The 15066-nt window shown below is 37.5% G+C and overlaps 1 protein-coding gene across 1 annotated transcript in view; it reads left to right on the forward strand.

Moving 5' to 3' along the window:
* Cdc16 (cell division cycle protein 16) overlaps nucleotides 1-15066 on the forward strand; it is an 87106-nt gene that overhangs the window by 54005 nt on the left and 18035 nt on the right. The window lies entirely within an intron of this gene.

Here is a 15066-nt window from a genome sequence, read left to right on the forward strand (position 1 = left end):
CCTAACCTAACCTATCTTTATAGGTTAGGTTTGGTTAGGTAGCCGAAAAAGTTAGGTTAGGTTAGGTTAGATAGGTTAGGTAGTCGAAAAACAATTAATTCATGAAAACTTGGCTTATTAGGCAAATCGGGCCTTGCATAGTAGGCTGAGAAGTGCGTTCTGGCTACTAGGTACGACATATATATATATATATATGTCGTACCTAGTAGCCAGAAGTCACTTCTCAGCCTACTATTCAAGGCCCGATTTGCCTAATAAGCCAAGTTTTCCTGAATTAATATATTTACTATAATTTTTTTCTTATGAAATGATAAAGCTACCCTTTTCACTATGTATGAGGTCAATTTTTTTTTATTGGAGTTAAAATTAACGTAGATATATGACCGAACCTAACCAACCCTACCTAACCTAACCTAACCTATATATATAGGTAAGGTTAGGTTAGGTAGCCAAAAAAAGCTAGGTTAGGTTAGGTTAGGTAGGTTAGGCAGACGAAAAAACATTAATTCATGAAAACTTGGCTTATTAGGCAAATCGGGCCTTGCATAGTAGGCTGAGAAGTGAGTTCTGGCTACTAGGTACGACATATATATATATATATATATATATATATATATATATATATATATATATATATATATATATATACATATATATATATATATATATATATATATATATATACATATATATATATATATATATATATGTCGTACCTAATAGCCAGAACGCACTTCTCGGCCTACTATGCAAGGCCCGATTTGCCTAATAAGCCAAGTTTTCCTGAATTAATATATTTTCTCTAACTTTTTTCTTATGAAATGATAAAGCTACCCATTACATTACGAATGAGGTCAAGTTTTTTTTATTGGAGTTAAAATTAACGTAGATATATGACCGAACCTAACCAACCCTACCTAACCTAACCTAACCTATCTTTATAGGTTAGGTTAGGTTATGTAGCCGAAAAAGTTAGGTTAGGTTAGGTTAGGTAGGTTAGGTAGACCAAAAACAATTAATTCAAGAAAACTTGGCTTATTAGGCAAATCGGGCCTTGCATAGTAGGCATAGAAGTGAGTTCTGGCTACTAGGTACGACATATATATATATATATATATATATATATATATATATATATATATATATATATATATATATATATATATATATATATATATATATATATACATATAAATATATATATATATATATATATATATATATATATATATATATATATATATATATATATATATATATATATATATATATATATATATATATATATATATATACATATATATATATATATATATATATATATACATATATACATATATATACATATATATACTTTATTAAATATGACCGAAAAAGTAAGATTAATAATTCTAACACGAATTTTCTCAATCTTTCGTACATTATGCTTCACTGTTGGAGGTAAATCAAAAATCACTTCTCCAAAATTCATTTTTATTTCTAGTCTGACGCGACACGGGCGCGTTTCGTAAAACTTATTACATTTTCAAAGACTTCACAAATACACAACTGATTAGAACTTGCATTTCCCTGATTTTATATCTACTTTTGAGTGAGGTGGGAAGGGTGATGTGGCATTACATTTGAGTGAGGTGGGAAGGATGATGTGGCATTAGAGGATATTAATAGGGTATTAAAAGTATCAACACAAGACAGAACACGAAACAATGGATATTGAATAGAAGTGTTTGTAGAAAGCCTATTGGTCCATATTTCTTGATGCTTCTATATTGGAGCGGAGTCTTGAGGTGGGTAGAATATAGTTGTGCAATAATTGGCTGTTGATTGCTGGTGTTGACTTCTTGATGTGTAGTGCCTCGCAAACGTCAAGCCGCCTGCTATCGCTGTATCTATCGATGATTTCTGTGTTGTTTACTAGGATTTCTCTGGCGATGGTTTGGTTATGGGAAGAGATTATATGTTCCTTAATGGAGCCCTGTTGTTTATGCATCGTTAAACGCCTAGAAAGAGATGTTGTTGTCTTTCCTATATACTGGGTTTTTTGGAGCTTACAGTCCCCAAGTGGGCATTTGAAGGCATAGACGACGTTAGTCTCTTTTAAAGCGTTCTGTTTCGTGTCTGGAGAGTTTCTCATGAGTAGGCTGGCCGTTTTTCTGGTTTTATAGTAAATCGTCAGTTGTATCCTCTGATTTTTGTCTGTAGGGATAACGTTTCTATTAACAATATCTTTCAGGACCCTTTCCTCTGTTTTATGAGCTGTGGAAAAGAAGTTCCTGTAAAATAGTCTAATAGGGGGTATAGGTGTTGTGTTAGTTGTCTCTTCAGAGGTTGCATGGCTTTTCACTTTCCTTCTTATGATGTCTTCGATGAAACCATTGGAGAAGCCGTTATTGACTAGAACCTGCCTTACCCTACAGAGTTCTTCGTCGACTTGCTTCCATTCTGAGCTGTGGCTGAGAGCACGGTCGACGTATGCGTTAACAACACTCCTCTTGTACCTGTCAGGGCAGTCGCTGTTGGCATTTAGGCACATTCCTATGTTTGTTTCCTTTGTGTAGACTGCAGTGTGGAAACCTCCGCCCTTTTCCATGACTGTTACATCTAGAAAAGGCAGCTTCCCATCCTTTTCCGTCTCGTAAGTGAAACGCAGCACGGAACTCTGCTCAAATGCCTCCTTCAGCTCCTGCAGATGTCTGACATCAGGTACCTGTGTAAAAATGTCGTCAACATACCTGCAGTATATGGCCGGTTTCAAGTTCATGTCGACTAAGACTTTTTGCTCGATGGTACCCATGTAGAAGTTTGCAAACAGGACACCTAGGGGAGAACCCATAGCGACCCCATCTACTTGCTTATACATATGCCCATCCGGGCTCAAGAAGGGTGCCTCTTTAGTACAAGCTTGGAGTAGTTTCCTCAGAATACTTTCTGGCATGTCAAGAGGAGTACAGGCTGGATCACGATACACTCTGTCGGCTATCATTCCGATTGTCTCGTCCACAGGTACGTTGGTAAACAGCGATTCTACGTCCAACGAGGCTCTTATCCCTGTGGCCCGTGCGCCCCGCAGTAAGTCCACAAATTCCTTTGGAGACTTCAGGCTGAAGGCGCAAGGAACATAAGGAGTCAGCAGGCCGTTGAGTCGCTTTGCCAATCTGTACGTGGGTGTGGGTATCTGGCTAATGATTGGCCGAAGTGGGTTTCCAGGCTTGTGCGTCTTGACATTTCCATACGCATATCCAGGTTTATATTCCCCAATGATCTTTGGCAGGTGGAGTCCGGATTTCTTGGCGTTCACAGTTTCGATCAGTTTGTTGACCTTTGCTTTTAATTCGGCTGTAGTGTCCTTCGTTACCCTTTGGAACTTAGTTTGGTCAGAGAGTATGATGTTCATTTTCGCCAGATATTCGTCTTTTTTAAGAATGACATATATTGGCGACTTGTCACCTCTCCTGACAACTATCTCCTTGTTCTCACGAAGGCTTTTAGCTGCCGCTCTAAGCTCGGGGGACAGTATGGTGCTTCTGTAGTTGCCTCGATTCTTTCCTCCTTCTGCAATAAGTTCTGCTTGTAAGGTATCTTTGGTAGTGACCTTCTTTTGTGTCTCGAGGTCGAATATGTCGTCCAACAGAATTTCCAACTCCACTTTCCGGGCCATTTCACTCGGTCTGGACATAACATGACAGTTTATGCCCAGATTTAGGAGAGTGACTTGGTCCTCAGTGAGGTTAATTCCTGCAAGGTTCAGGAAGCCATCTCTTGGTCGTGGAATTGCCATAGGTCCTCCATATAATGTTGTTAGTTTCTTGATAATCCTTGTTTCAGTGCTGAGGTGATGTTGGTCTGTGAGGATGTCGAGGTGTTGTTCAATGCGGGTACGGATACTATGGTCGATGTTGCTATTTCTCCACTCGTTTGTAGCATGAAGTAGTTGCGTTTTTTTGTCTTTGATTTCATTCTCTGCCTTGTATATCTGATCACGAATCAGATCCTGGCGATATTTTATCGTGAAGGCTTGATTCCTTGCTGCTGGGTCGTGCACTTTAACATTAGTATATTTTGGTAGCAGTCTTTCCTGTAGACATATTTTATTAAATATGACCGAAAAAGTAAGATTAATAATTCTAACACGAATTTTCTCAATCTTTCGTACATTATGCTTCACTGTTGGAGGTAAATCAAAAATCACTTCTCCAAAATTCATTTTTATTTCTAGTCTGACGCGACACGGGCGCGTTTCGTAAAACTTATTACATTTTCAAAGACTTCACAAATACACAACTGATTAGAACTTGCATTTCCCTGATTTTATATCTACTTTTGAGTGAGGTGGGAAGGGTGATGTGGCATTACATTTGAGTGAGGTGGGAAGGATGATGTGGCATTAGAGGATATTAATAGGGTATTAAAAGTATCAACACAAGACAGAACACGAAACAATGGATATTGAATAGAAGTGTTTGTAGAAAGCCTATTGGTCCATATTTCTTGATGCTTCTATATTGGAGCGGAGTCTTGAGGTGGGTAGAATATAGTTGTGCAATAATTGGCTGTTGATTCTTTTCCACAGCTCATAAAACAGAGGAAAGGGTCCTGAAAGATATTGTTAATAGAAACGTTATCCCTACAGACAAAAATCAGAGGATACAACTGACGATTTACTATAAAACCAGAAAAACGGCCAGCCTACTCATGAGAAACTCTCCAGACACGAAACAGAACGCTTTAAAAGAGACTAACGTCGTCTATGCCTTCAAATGCCCACTTGGGGACTGTAAGCTCCAAAAAACCCAGTATATAGGCAAGACAACAACATCTCTTTCTAGGCGTTTAACGATGCATAAACAACAGGGCTCCATTAAGGAACATATAATCTCTTCCCATAACCAAACCATCGCCAGAGAAATCCTAGTAAACAACACAGAAATCATCGATAGATACAGCGATAGCAGGCGGCTTGACGTTTGCGAGGCACTACACATCAAGAAGTCAACACCAGCAATCAACAGCCAATTATTGCACAACTATATTCTACCCACCTCAAGACTCCGCTCCAATATAGAAGCATCAAGAAATATGGACCAATAGGCTTTCTACAAACACTTCTATTCAATATCCATTGTTTCGTGTTCTGTCTTGTGTTGATACTTTTAATACCCTATTAATATCCTCTAATGCCACATCATCCTTCCCACCTCACTCAAATGTAATGCCACATCACCCTTCCCACCTCACTCAAAAGTAGATATAAAATCAGGGAAATGCAAGTTCTAATCAGTTGTGTATTTGTGAAGTCTTTGAAAATGTAATAAGTTTTACGAAACGCGCCCGTGTCGCGTCAGACTAGAAATAAAAATGAATTTTGGAGAAGTGATTTTTGATTTACCTCCAACAGTGAAGCATAATGTACGAAAGATTGAGAAAATTCGTGTTAGAATTATTAATCTTACTTTTTCGGTCATATTTAATAAAATATGTCTACAGGAAAGACTGCTACCAAAATATACATATATATACATATATATACATATATATACATATATATACATATATATACATATATATATATATATATATGTCGTACCTAATAGCCAGAACGCACTTCTCAGCCTACTATTCAAGGCCCGATTTGCCTAATAAGCCAAGTTTTCATGAATTAATGTTTTTTCGTCTACCTAACCTACCTAACCTAACCTAACCTAGCTTTTTTTGGCTACCTAACCTAACCTTACCTATAAATATAGGTTAGGTTAGGTTAGGTAGGGTTGGTTAGGTTCGGTCATATATCTACGTTAATTTTAACGCCAATAAAAATAAATTGACCTCATACATAGAGAAAAGGGTTGCTTTATCATTTCATAAGAAAAAAATTATAGTAAATATATTAATTCAGGAAAACTTTGCTTATTAGGCAAATCGAGCCTTGAATAGTAGGCTGAAAAGTGAGTTCTGGCTACTAGGTACGACATATATATATATATATATATATATATATATATATATATACATATATATATATATATATATATATATATATATATATATATATATATATATATATATACATATATATACATATATATACATATATATACATATATATATATATATATACATATATATACATATATATACATATATATACATATATATATATATATATATATATATATATATATATATATGTCGTACCTAGTAGCCAGAACGCACTTCTCAGCCTACTATGCAAGGCCCAATTTGCCTAATAAGCCAAGTTTTCCTGAATTAATATATTTTCTCTAATTTTTTTCTTATGAAATGATAAAGCTACCCATTTCATGATGTATGAGGTCAATTTTATTTTATTGGAGTTAAAATTAACGTAGATATATGACCGAACCTAACCAACCCTACCTAACCTAACCTAAGCTAACCCATCTTTATAGGTTATGGTTCGGTAGCCGAAAAAGTTAGGTTAGGTTAGGTAGGTTCGGTAGTCGAAAAACCATTTATTCATGAAAACTTGGCTTATTAGGCAAATCGGGCCTTGCATAGTAGGCTGAGAAGTGCGTTCTGGCTACTAGGTACGACATATATATATGTATGTATGTATGTATGTATGTATGTATGTATGTATGTATATATATATATATATATATATATATATATATATATATATATATATATATATATATATATATATATATATATATATATATATATATATATATTTAATTTAATTTAATTTAATTTAATTTTTTATTTATTTATTTATTTATTTGTTTTATATACCTAGAAGGGGTACCACCTCTGGTGCAAGTGTAGGGACCCATAGCCTCGGAGAAGAAAATAAAGAGTACTCAGAAAAGACCTTGTGGATCCTCATTGAACACTTTGATATTTTCTTCTCCTACCACCCCTATTCTTTTGGTATGTGTGTATATTTATCTAACTTTATTTGAAAATGTCATTACACAGAACAAGTTACAATATTGATTACATGCAGGGTACAAGGCTGCTTGTCACAAGTTGAATAGCTCCTCCAGCTCCTCAGATGGCGGGCAGGAACCATGGATGCAGTGAGCATTTCCTCTCTGGATTGCCACACTAAGGCACTGAAAAAGAAAACTGGCAGCTCTAGGGTCTCTAGTTGTTTCGATTAGCTTAGACCCCAACTCCTTCAAAATGCTAGCAGCACTTTTACCCCAGGCACCAAGTGTCTCTGAGGCAATGGGGACAAAATTGTAGTGGTGCTCAAGGTCTCTGTATTTATGGGATTTGGTCGCTTCCCGGTGATTGGCAGCTCCTCCTGCTTGTGTAGCACTGAAGTCAACATAGGTATTGGCTAAAGTTGAAATGCAAGTGTAGTCCCACACCAACTGTCTGTCTGTGTGTGTAATTACCTAAGTGTAATTACCTAAGTGTAGTTACAGGATAAGAGCTATGCTCGTGGTGTCCCGTCTCCCCAGCACTCTTTGTCATATAATGCTTTGAAATTACTGACGGTTTTGGCCTCCACCACCTTCTCACTTAACTTGTTCTAACCGTCTACCACTCTGTTTACAAAAGTGAATTTTCGTATATTTCTCCGGCAGCTTTGTTTCGTTAGTTTAAATCTCACTTAAATCTCGTTAATCTTAAATCTCACATCGCACTCTTGCTCTTGAAGTTCCGAGTCTCAGGAATTCTTCCCTATCAATTTTATCTATTCCTGTTACTATTTTGAACGTAGTGATCATATCGCCTCTTTTTCTTCTATCTTCTAGTTTTTGCATATTTAATGCCTCTAATCTCTCCTCGTAGCTCTTGTCCTTCAGTTCTGGGAGCCACTTAGTAGCATGTCTTTGCACCTTTTCCAGTTTGTTGATGTGCTTCTTAAGATATGGGCACCACACAATAGCTGCATATTCTAGCTTTGGCCTAACAAAAGTCATGAACAATTTCTTTAGTATATCGCCATCCATGTATTTAAATGCAATTCTGAAGTTAGAAAGCATAGCATAGGCTCCTTGCACAATATTCTTTATGTGGTCCTCAGGTGATAGTTTTCTATCTAGTACCACCCCTAGATCTCTTTCTTTATCAGAATTCTTTAAAGATTTCTCACATAATATATAGGTTGTGTGGGGTCTATGTTCTCCTATTCCACATTCCATAACATGACATTTATTAACATTAAATTCCATTTGCCAAGTGGTGCTCCATCTACTTATTTTGTCCAGGTCTTCTTGAAGGGCATGACAATCATCTAAATTTCTTATCCTTCCTATTATCTTAGCATCATCAGCAAACATGTTCATATAATTCTGTATACCAACTGGTAGATCATTTATATACACAATAAACATCACTGGTGCAAGAACTGAACCCTGTGGTACTCCACTTGTGACATTTCTCCATTCCGATACATTGCCTCTGATTACTGCCCTCATTTTTCTGTCAGTCAGAAAATTTTTCATCCATGATAGAAGCTTACCTGTCACCCCTCCAATATTTTCCAGTTTCCAGAACAACCTCTTATGTGGAACTCTGTCGAAAGCCTTTTTTAGGTCCAGATAGATGCAGTCAACCCAACCATCTCTTTCCTGTAATATCTCTGTGGCTCGATCATAGAAACTGAGTAAATTCGATACACAGGATCTTCCAGATCGAAAACCATACTGTCTGTCTGATATTATATCATTTCTCTCTAGGTGTTCTACCCATTTAATTTTGATTAGTTTTTCCAATACTTTCACTATTACACTTGTCAATGATACAGGTCTATAATTGAGGGGGTCTTCCCTGCTGCCACTTTTGTAGATTGGAACTATGTTAGCCTGTTTCCACACGTCTGCTACGATTCCTGTACACAGGGATGCCTGAAAGATCAGGTGAAGTGGAATGCTGAGCTCAGATGCACATTCTCTCAGAACCCATGGTGAAACGCCATCTGGGCCAGCTGCTTTGTTCTTACCGAGCTCCTTGAGCGTGTGTAATTACCTAAGTGTAGTTACAGGATGAGAGCTAAGCTCGTGGTGTCCCGTCTTCCCAGCACTCTTTGTCATATAACGCTTTGAAACTACTCACGGTCTTGGCCTCCACCACCTTCTCACTTAACTTGTTCCAACAGTCTACCACTCTATTTGTGAAGGTGAATTTTCTTATATTTCTTCGGCATCTGTGTTTAGCTAGTTTAAATCTATGACCTCTTGTTCTTGAAGTGCCAGGTCTCAGGAAATCTTCCCTGTCGATTTTATCAATTCTTGTTACTATTTTGTATGTAGTGATCATATCACCTCTTTTTCTTCTGTCTTCTAGTTTTGGCATGTTTAATGCTTCTAACCTCTCCTCGTAGCTCTTACCCTTCAGTTCTGGGAGCCACTTAGTAGCATGTCTTTGCACCTTTTCCAGTTTGTTGATGTGCTTCTTAAGATATGGGCACCACACAACAGCTGCATATTCTAGCTTTGGCCTAACAAAAGTCATGAACAATTTCTTTAGTATATTGCCATCCATGTAATTAAATGCAATTCTGAAGTTAGAAAGCATAGCATAGGCTCCTTGCACAATATTCTTTATGTGGTCCTCAGGTGATAGTTTTCTATCTAGAACCACCCCTAGATCTCTTTCTTTATCAGAATTCTTTAAAGATTTCTCACATAATATATAGGTTGTATGGGGTCTATGTTCTCCTATTCCACATTCCATAACATGACATTTATTAACATTAAATTCCATTTGCCAGGTGGTGCTCCATATACTTATTTTGTCCAGGTCTTCTTGAAGGGCATGACAATCATCTAAATTTCTTATCCTTCCTATTATCTTAGCATCATCAGCAAACATGTTCATATAATTCTGTATACCAACTGGTAGATCATTTATGTACACAATAAACATCACTGGTGCAAGAACTGAACCCTGTGGTACTCCACTTGTGACATTTCTCCATTCCGATACATTGCCTCTGATTACTGCCCTCATTTTTCTATCAGTCAGAAAATTTTTCATCCACGATAGAAGCTTACCTGTCACCCCTCCAATATTTTCAAGTTTCCAGAACAACCTCTTATGTGGAACTCTGTCGAAAGCCTTTTTTAGGTCCAGATAGATGCAGTCAACCCAACCATCTCTTTCCTGAAATATCTCTGTGGCTCGATCATAGAAACTGAGTAAATTCGATACACAGGATCTTCCAGATCGAAAACCATACTGTCTGTCTGATATTATATCATTTCTCTCCAGGTGTTCTACCCATTTAGTTTTGATTAGTTTTTCCAATACTTTCACTATTACACTCGTCAATGATACAGGTCTATAATTGAGGGGGTCTTCCCTGCTGCCACTTTTGTAGATTGGAACTATGTTAGCCTGTTTCCACACGTCTGCTACGATTCCTGTACACAGGGATGCCTGAAAGATCAGGTGAAGTGGAATGCTGAGCTCAGATGCACATTCTCTCAGAACCCATGGTAAAACGCCATCTGGGCCAGCTGCTTTGTTCTTACCGAGCTCCTTTAGCATATTTACCACTTCATCTCTAGACACCTCTATCCGCTCTATGTTGTTCTCTGGAATTCTTATTGCGTCTGGTTCTCTGAAGATTTCATTTTGTACAAACACACTTTGGAACTTTTCATTTAATGTTTCACACATTTCCTTTTCATTTTCCGTGGATCTGTTTCCTATTTTCAACCTCTGGATATTATCCTTTACTTGCAATTTGTTGTTTATGAATTTGTAGAATAGGCCCGGTTCTGTTTTACATTTATCTGCTATCCCTTTTTCAAAATTTCTTTCTGCCTCTCTCCTTACTGCTGTATAGTTGTTTCTCGCATCTTTGTATCGCTGGTATGTTTGGGGGTTCGGCCTCTTCCTATACTGATTCCATTTTTGTGTCTTTTGGTCTCTTGCCCTCTCACAATTTCTGTCGAACCAATCCTGTTTTCTGGCCCTGCATCTCTGTTTTGGTATGAATGTTTGTGTGCCTTCCTCGTATAGTTTTAAAAATTTGGCATACATTTCATTTACTTCCCTGCCTAGCAACAATTCTGTCCAATTACACTCATTAAAAAAATTTCGAAGTTCCCCATAGTTGCCTCTCCGTAAATCGAGTTTATCAACTGTTTCAATGTCCCCATTTTCTTCTAGATGATATCTTAAAGCATATTTAATGTCTAACAGGACGTGATCACTCTTTCCCAAGGGAGGAAGGTACTGGATGTCAAAAATCTCTTCTTCTTTCCTGGTGAATACTAGATCCAGTACTGACGGTACATCTCCTTCCCTCATTCTTGTGGCTTGCTTTATGTGTTGATACAAGAATGTCTCCAGAATGAGGTTCACAAATCTGCATGTCCAAAAGTCCTCCGTTCTTGCTTCATAGGCCTCCCAGTCTATTGCTCTAAAGTTGAAGTCCCCCAGTATCAACAGTCGTGATTTATCTTTATCTGCTTGTACAATAATATCTCTCATGACCATTATGAGGCCCTCTCATTTGTCATCCAGTTCTTCCTTTGTCCATGTGTTGCTTGCTGGTGGGCTGTAGGTATTTACAATTATCAGCTTATCATGCTGATTCCAGACCTGCAATGCCATTATGTCAATATCTCGAGGGTTTTCAAATATTAACTCTTTTTACCTTCAGGTGTTTTTTCACCAGTACAGCCACTCCTCCTCCCTTCCTAGTTTTCCTGTCACGTCTCCAAACTGAATAGCCTCTTGGGAATATGACTTCATTTATTATATTTCCTTCAAGTTTCGTCTCTGATAATGCAACAATATCTGGAACCCTAAGCTGGATTATATCTTGCAACTCCAAACTTTTTGAGCTCACTCCGTCTATGTTGGTATATACAATTTTCAGGAACATGTTCCCTTTTCCTTTGCTCTTTACTCCCCCTTCCACTACTGGTCTTGTTGCTTTGTTTTTATGTACCATTTCACAAGCTTTCCAGTCCCTGTCACTTTGTAAAAAAAAGAATTTCTGTCTTCTTCATTTCTATCCCCATTTAGACGTTTTGCCTCAATTAGGTTCATTTTCAGCTTTTCTCTGTCTTCCTTGGAGAGGTCTTGTCTTATTGACCAAAGTTTGCCAACCTCATCACTCTGCAGTTTCCTGGCATTTCTTAGCACTTCCATCATGTTTTTCACTCCATTAAACGTCACCCTTAAGGGGCGGTTCTTTTCTTTCTCATATTTTCCTATTCTTCTAAAATCACTGACATTTTCCTTTGAGCCTTCTCCTAAACCTACTATTTTCTCTATGATTTTCATCTCTTCTGCCGCTCGGTCCACCCTAGATGAAATTTCCTTCTCTAAACATCCAAAAATGATTATGGACTTAGTTCTATCTGCAGTGTTTTGTACCAGTTTACTGTTGGTAACCAGTTCTTTCCTAATTGCTTGCCTAATTTCTGCTTCTTGTTGGTCATTTCTGGTTTTGACTTCCGAACACACTTCTTTGATAGTCTCGTTCTCTTTTACAACTTCAGCATATGTCGCTTTTATTTCTTCTTTATACTTTTCTAGTTCTTTATTCACCTCCTCTATGTGAGTTGTCAGTGAAGTTTCCAGTTGGAGATCCTTACCTAACTCTATGTTAGCCCTTAGGCTTGCTTGGAGTTGTTCACCATATGAGTCTATTTTCTTGTTTATTTCTTCAAAGTCACCACACTTCACTTTCCATGCCTCATTTTCTTTCACTAGTTCCTTGATTTGCTCCTCCTGATTTGTTACCTTGTCTGTTAATGCAGTAATAATCTTACCTTGTTGAAGCATACTCCCTTTTAGAGTGCAAAGCTCACTCCAAAGAGCTCCATTGTCCTCTTCTAATTTAAGCACTTTTTCTTCATACTTCTTTTGCATATCCTCAATTATCTCTAACCTGCCAAGAACACCTCCTTTCCTTATATCTTGTCGTGAGAATCCTTTGAAACCATCATCTGTTGGTGGGTCTACATTCTCAGTGGGGGTGGTGGCGGCGGCCATCTTTGATTTTGTTCTAGACCAAAACAAACTTTTCCACTCTGCTATTTTCACTCACTTTTACTTGTGTGTGTGTATTGTACCTAGTAGCCAGAATGTCATACTGGGCCTACTATGCAAGGCCCAGTTTGCCTAATAAGCCAAGTTTTCCTGAATATATATATTTTTCTATTTTTTTTCTTGTGAAATGATAAAACTGCCCATTTCATTATATACGTATATCGTTAGATATATGACCGAACCTAACCAACCCTACCTAACCTAACCTATCTAAACCTAACCTAAACTAACACAACTACGTCAGTAATTTATGGGTTTTTTTTTGAGATATATACAAGAGTTGTTACATTCTTGTACAGCCACTAGTACGTGTAGCGTTTCGGGCATGTCCCTGGAATACGATCCCCTGCCGCGAAGAATTGTTTTTTCATCCAAGTACACATTTTACTATTGCGTTAAACAGAGGCTACAGTTAAGGAATTGCGCCCAGTAAATCCTCCCCGGCCAGGAAACGAACCCATGACATAGTGCTCGCGGAACACCAGGCGAGTGTCTTACCACTACACCACGGAGACTTAATATAATAAAATATAATAATGTCTTAATATAATAATGTTCTTAATATAATAAAAATAATTCAAATAAACTAATTGGAAACAATTTATTGAAAATAAAGAAAATCACTCGGCCTATTAGGCAAAACGGGCCTTGCATAGTAGGCCGAGAAGTGCATTCTGGCTACTAGGTACGACATATGTATGTATGTATGTATGTATCTATGTATCTATAGTATTTGTGTAATTACCCATGTGTAGTTACAGGATGAGAGCTGTGCTCGTGGTGTTCTGTCTTCCCCGTACTCTTTGTCATATAACACTTATGAAACTACTGACGGTTTTGGCCTCCACCACCTTCTCACTTAGCTTGTTCCAACTGTCTACCACTCTCTTTGCAAATGAAAACGTTCTAATATTTTTTCGGCACATTTGTCTCCTCAGCTTGAATCCATGACCTCTTGTTCATAAAGTTGCTGGTTTCAGGCAACTTTCAGGTTTCAGGTTTCTCTTTGTCATTTTAATCCATTCCTGTTAGTACTGGACAATATTTTATAAGTGGTGATCATATCACCTCTTTTTCTTTTATCTTCTAGTTTTGGCATGTTTTATGCCTTTAGTCTCGCCTTGTAACTTGCGTTTTTCAGTTCTGGAAGCTATTTCGTAGCATGCCATTGCACCTTTTCCAGTTTATTTATGTGCTTCTTGAGATTTGGTCATCATACAACTGCTGCATATCCAAATTTTTGTCTCACAAAAGTCATGAACAGTTTCTTTAGTATTTCACCATCCATATAATTAAAAGCAAGTCTGAAGTCAGAAAGCGACACATACGCTCCTCTCACAATGTTCTTTGTGTTCCTCTGGCGACAGTTTACTATCCAAAACCAACCCTAGGTCCTGTTCTTTATTAAAGTTCTGTAATTCCTTTCCACATAATCTGTAAGTTGTGTGTGGTCTATTTTCTCCTATTGTGCATTCCATAACATGGCAGAATTCACACTGAATTTCATTTGCCATTTGAAGCTCCAAACACTTATTTTATCTAGATCAGTTTGAAGGGCATTACAATCGTCTGCATCTCCTGTCTTCCCCAGTATCTTAGCATCATCTGCAAACATGTTCTTATAATTCTGTATTCCTTTTGGTAGATTGTTTATGTATATATGTACTCGCCTATTTGTGCCTGCAGGATCGAGTGTTGCCTCTTGGACCCCACCTTTCTAGCTGCCAGTTGTTTATAGCAATGACACTTGTCCTATTTCCATTTCATATCTAGTTTTATAATTATGACTAGTTTGCTTGCACAACCTGCTCCTTAAGTTCATTCCATTTTCCCACTATAACATACATACATATGTATGTATGTATGTATTTACTATTTGTGTCTAAAGAATCGAGCTATCTGCTCTTGGATTCTGTACTAACTTTTCTAACCACTCTATTTTTCCTGTTATACCTGTTACACATATTTCTCTCTAACAAAGGCCCACACGCATCCCCAGGAAGCAGCCTGAAGCAGTCTAACTCCCAGGTACCTATTTACTGCTAGGTGAACAGGTGC

Source organism: Procambarus clarkii, chromosome 48 (genome assembly GCF_040958095.1).
Source record: "Procambarus clarkii isolate CNS0578487 chromosome 48, FALCON_Pclarkii_2.0, whole genome shotgun sequence".
In the NCBI taxonomy this organism is placed as follows: domain Eukaryota; kingdom Metazoa; phylum Arthropoda; class Malacostraca; order Decapoda; family Cambaridae; genus Procambarus; species Procambarus clarkii.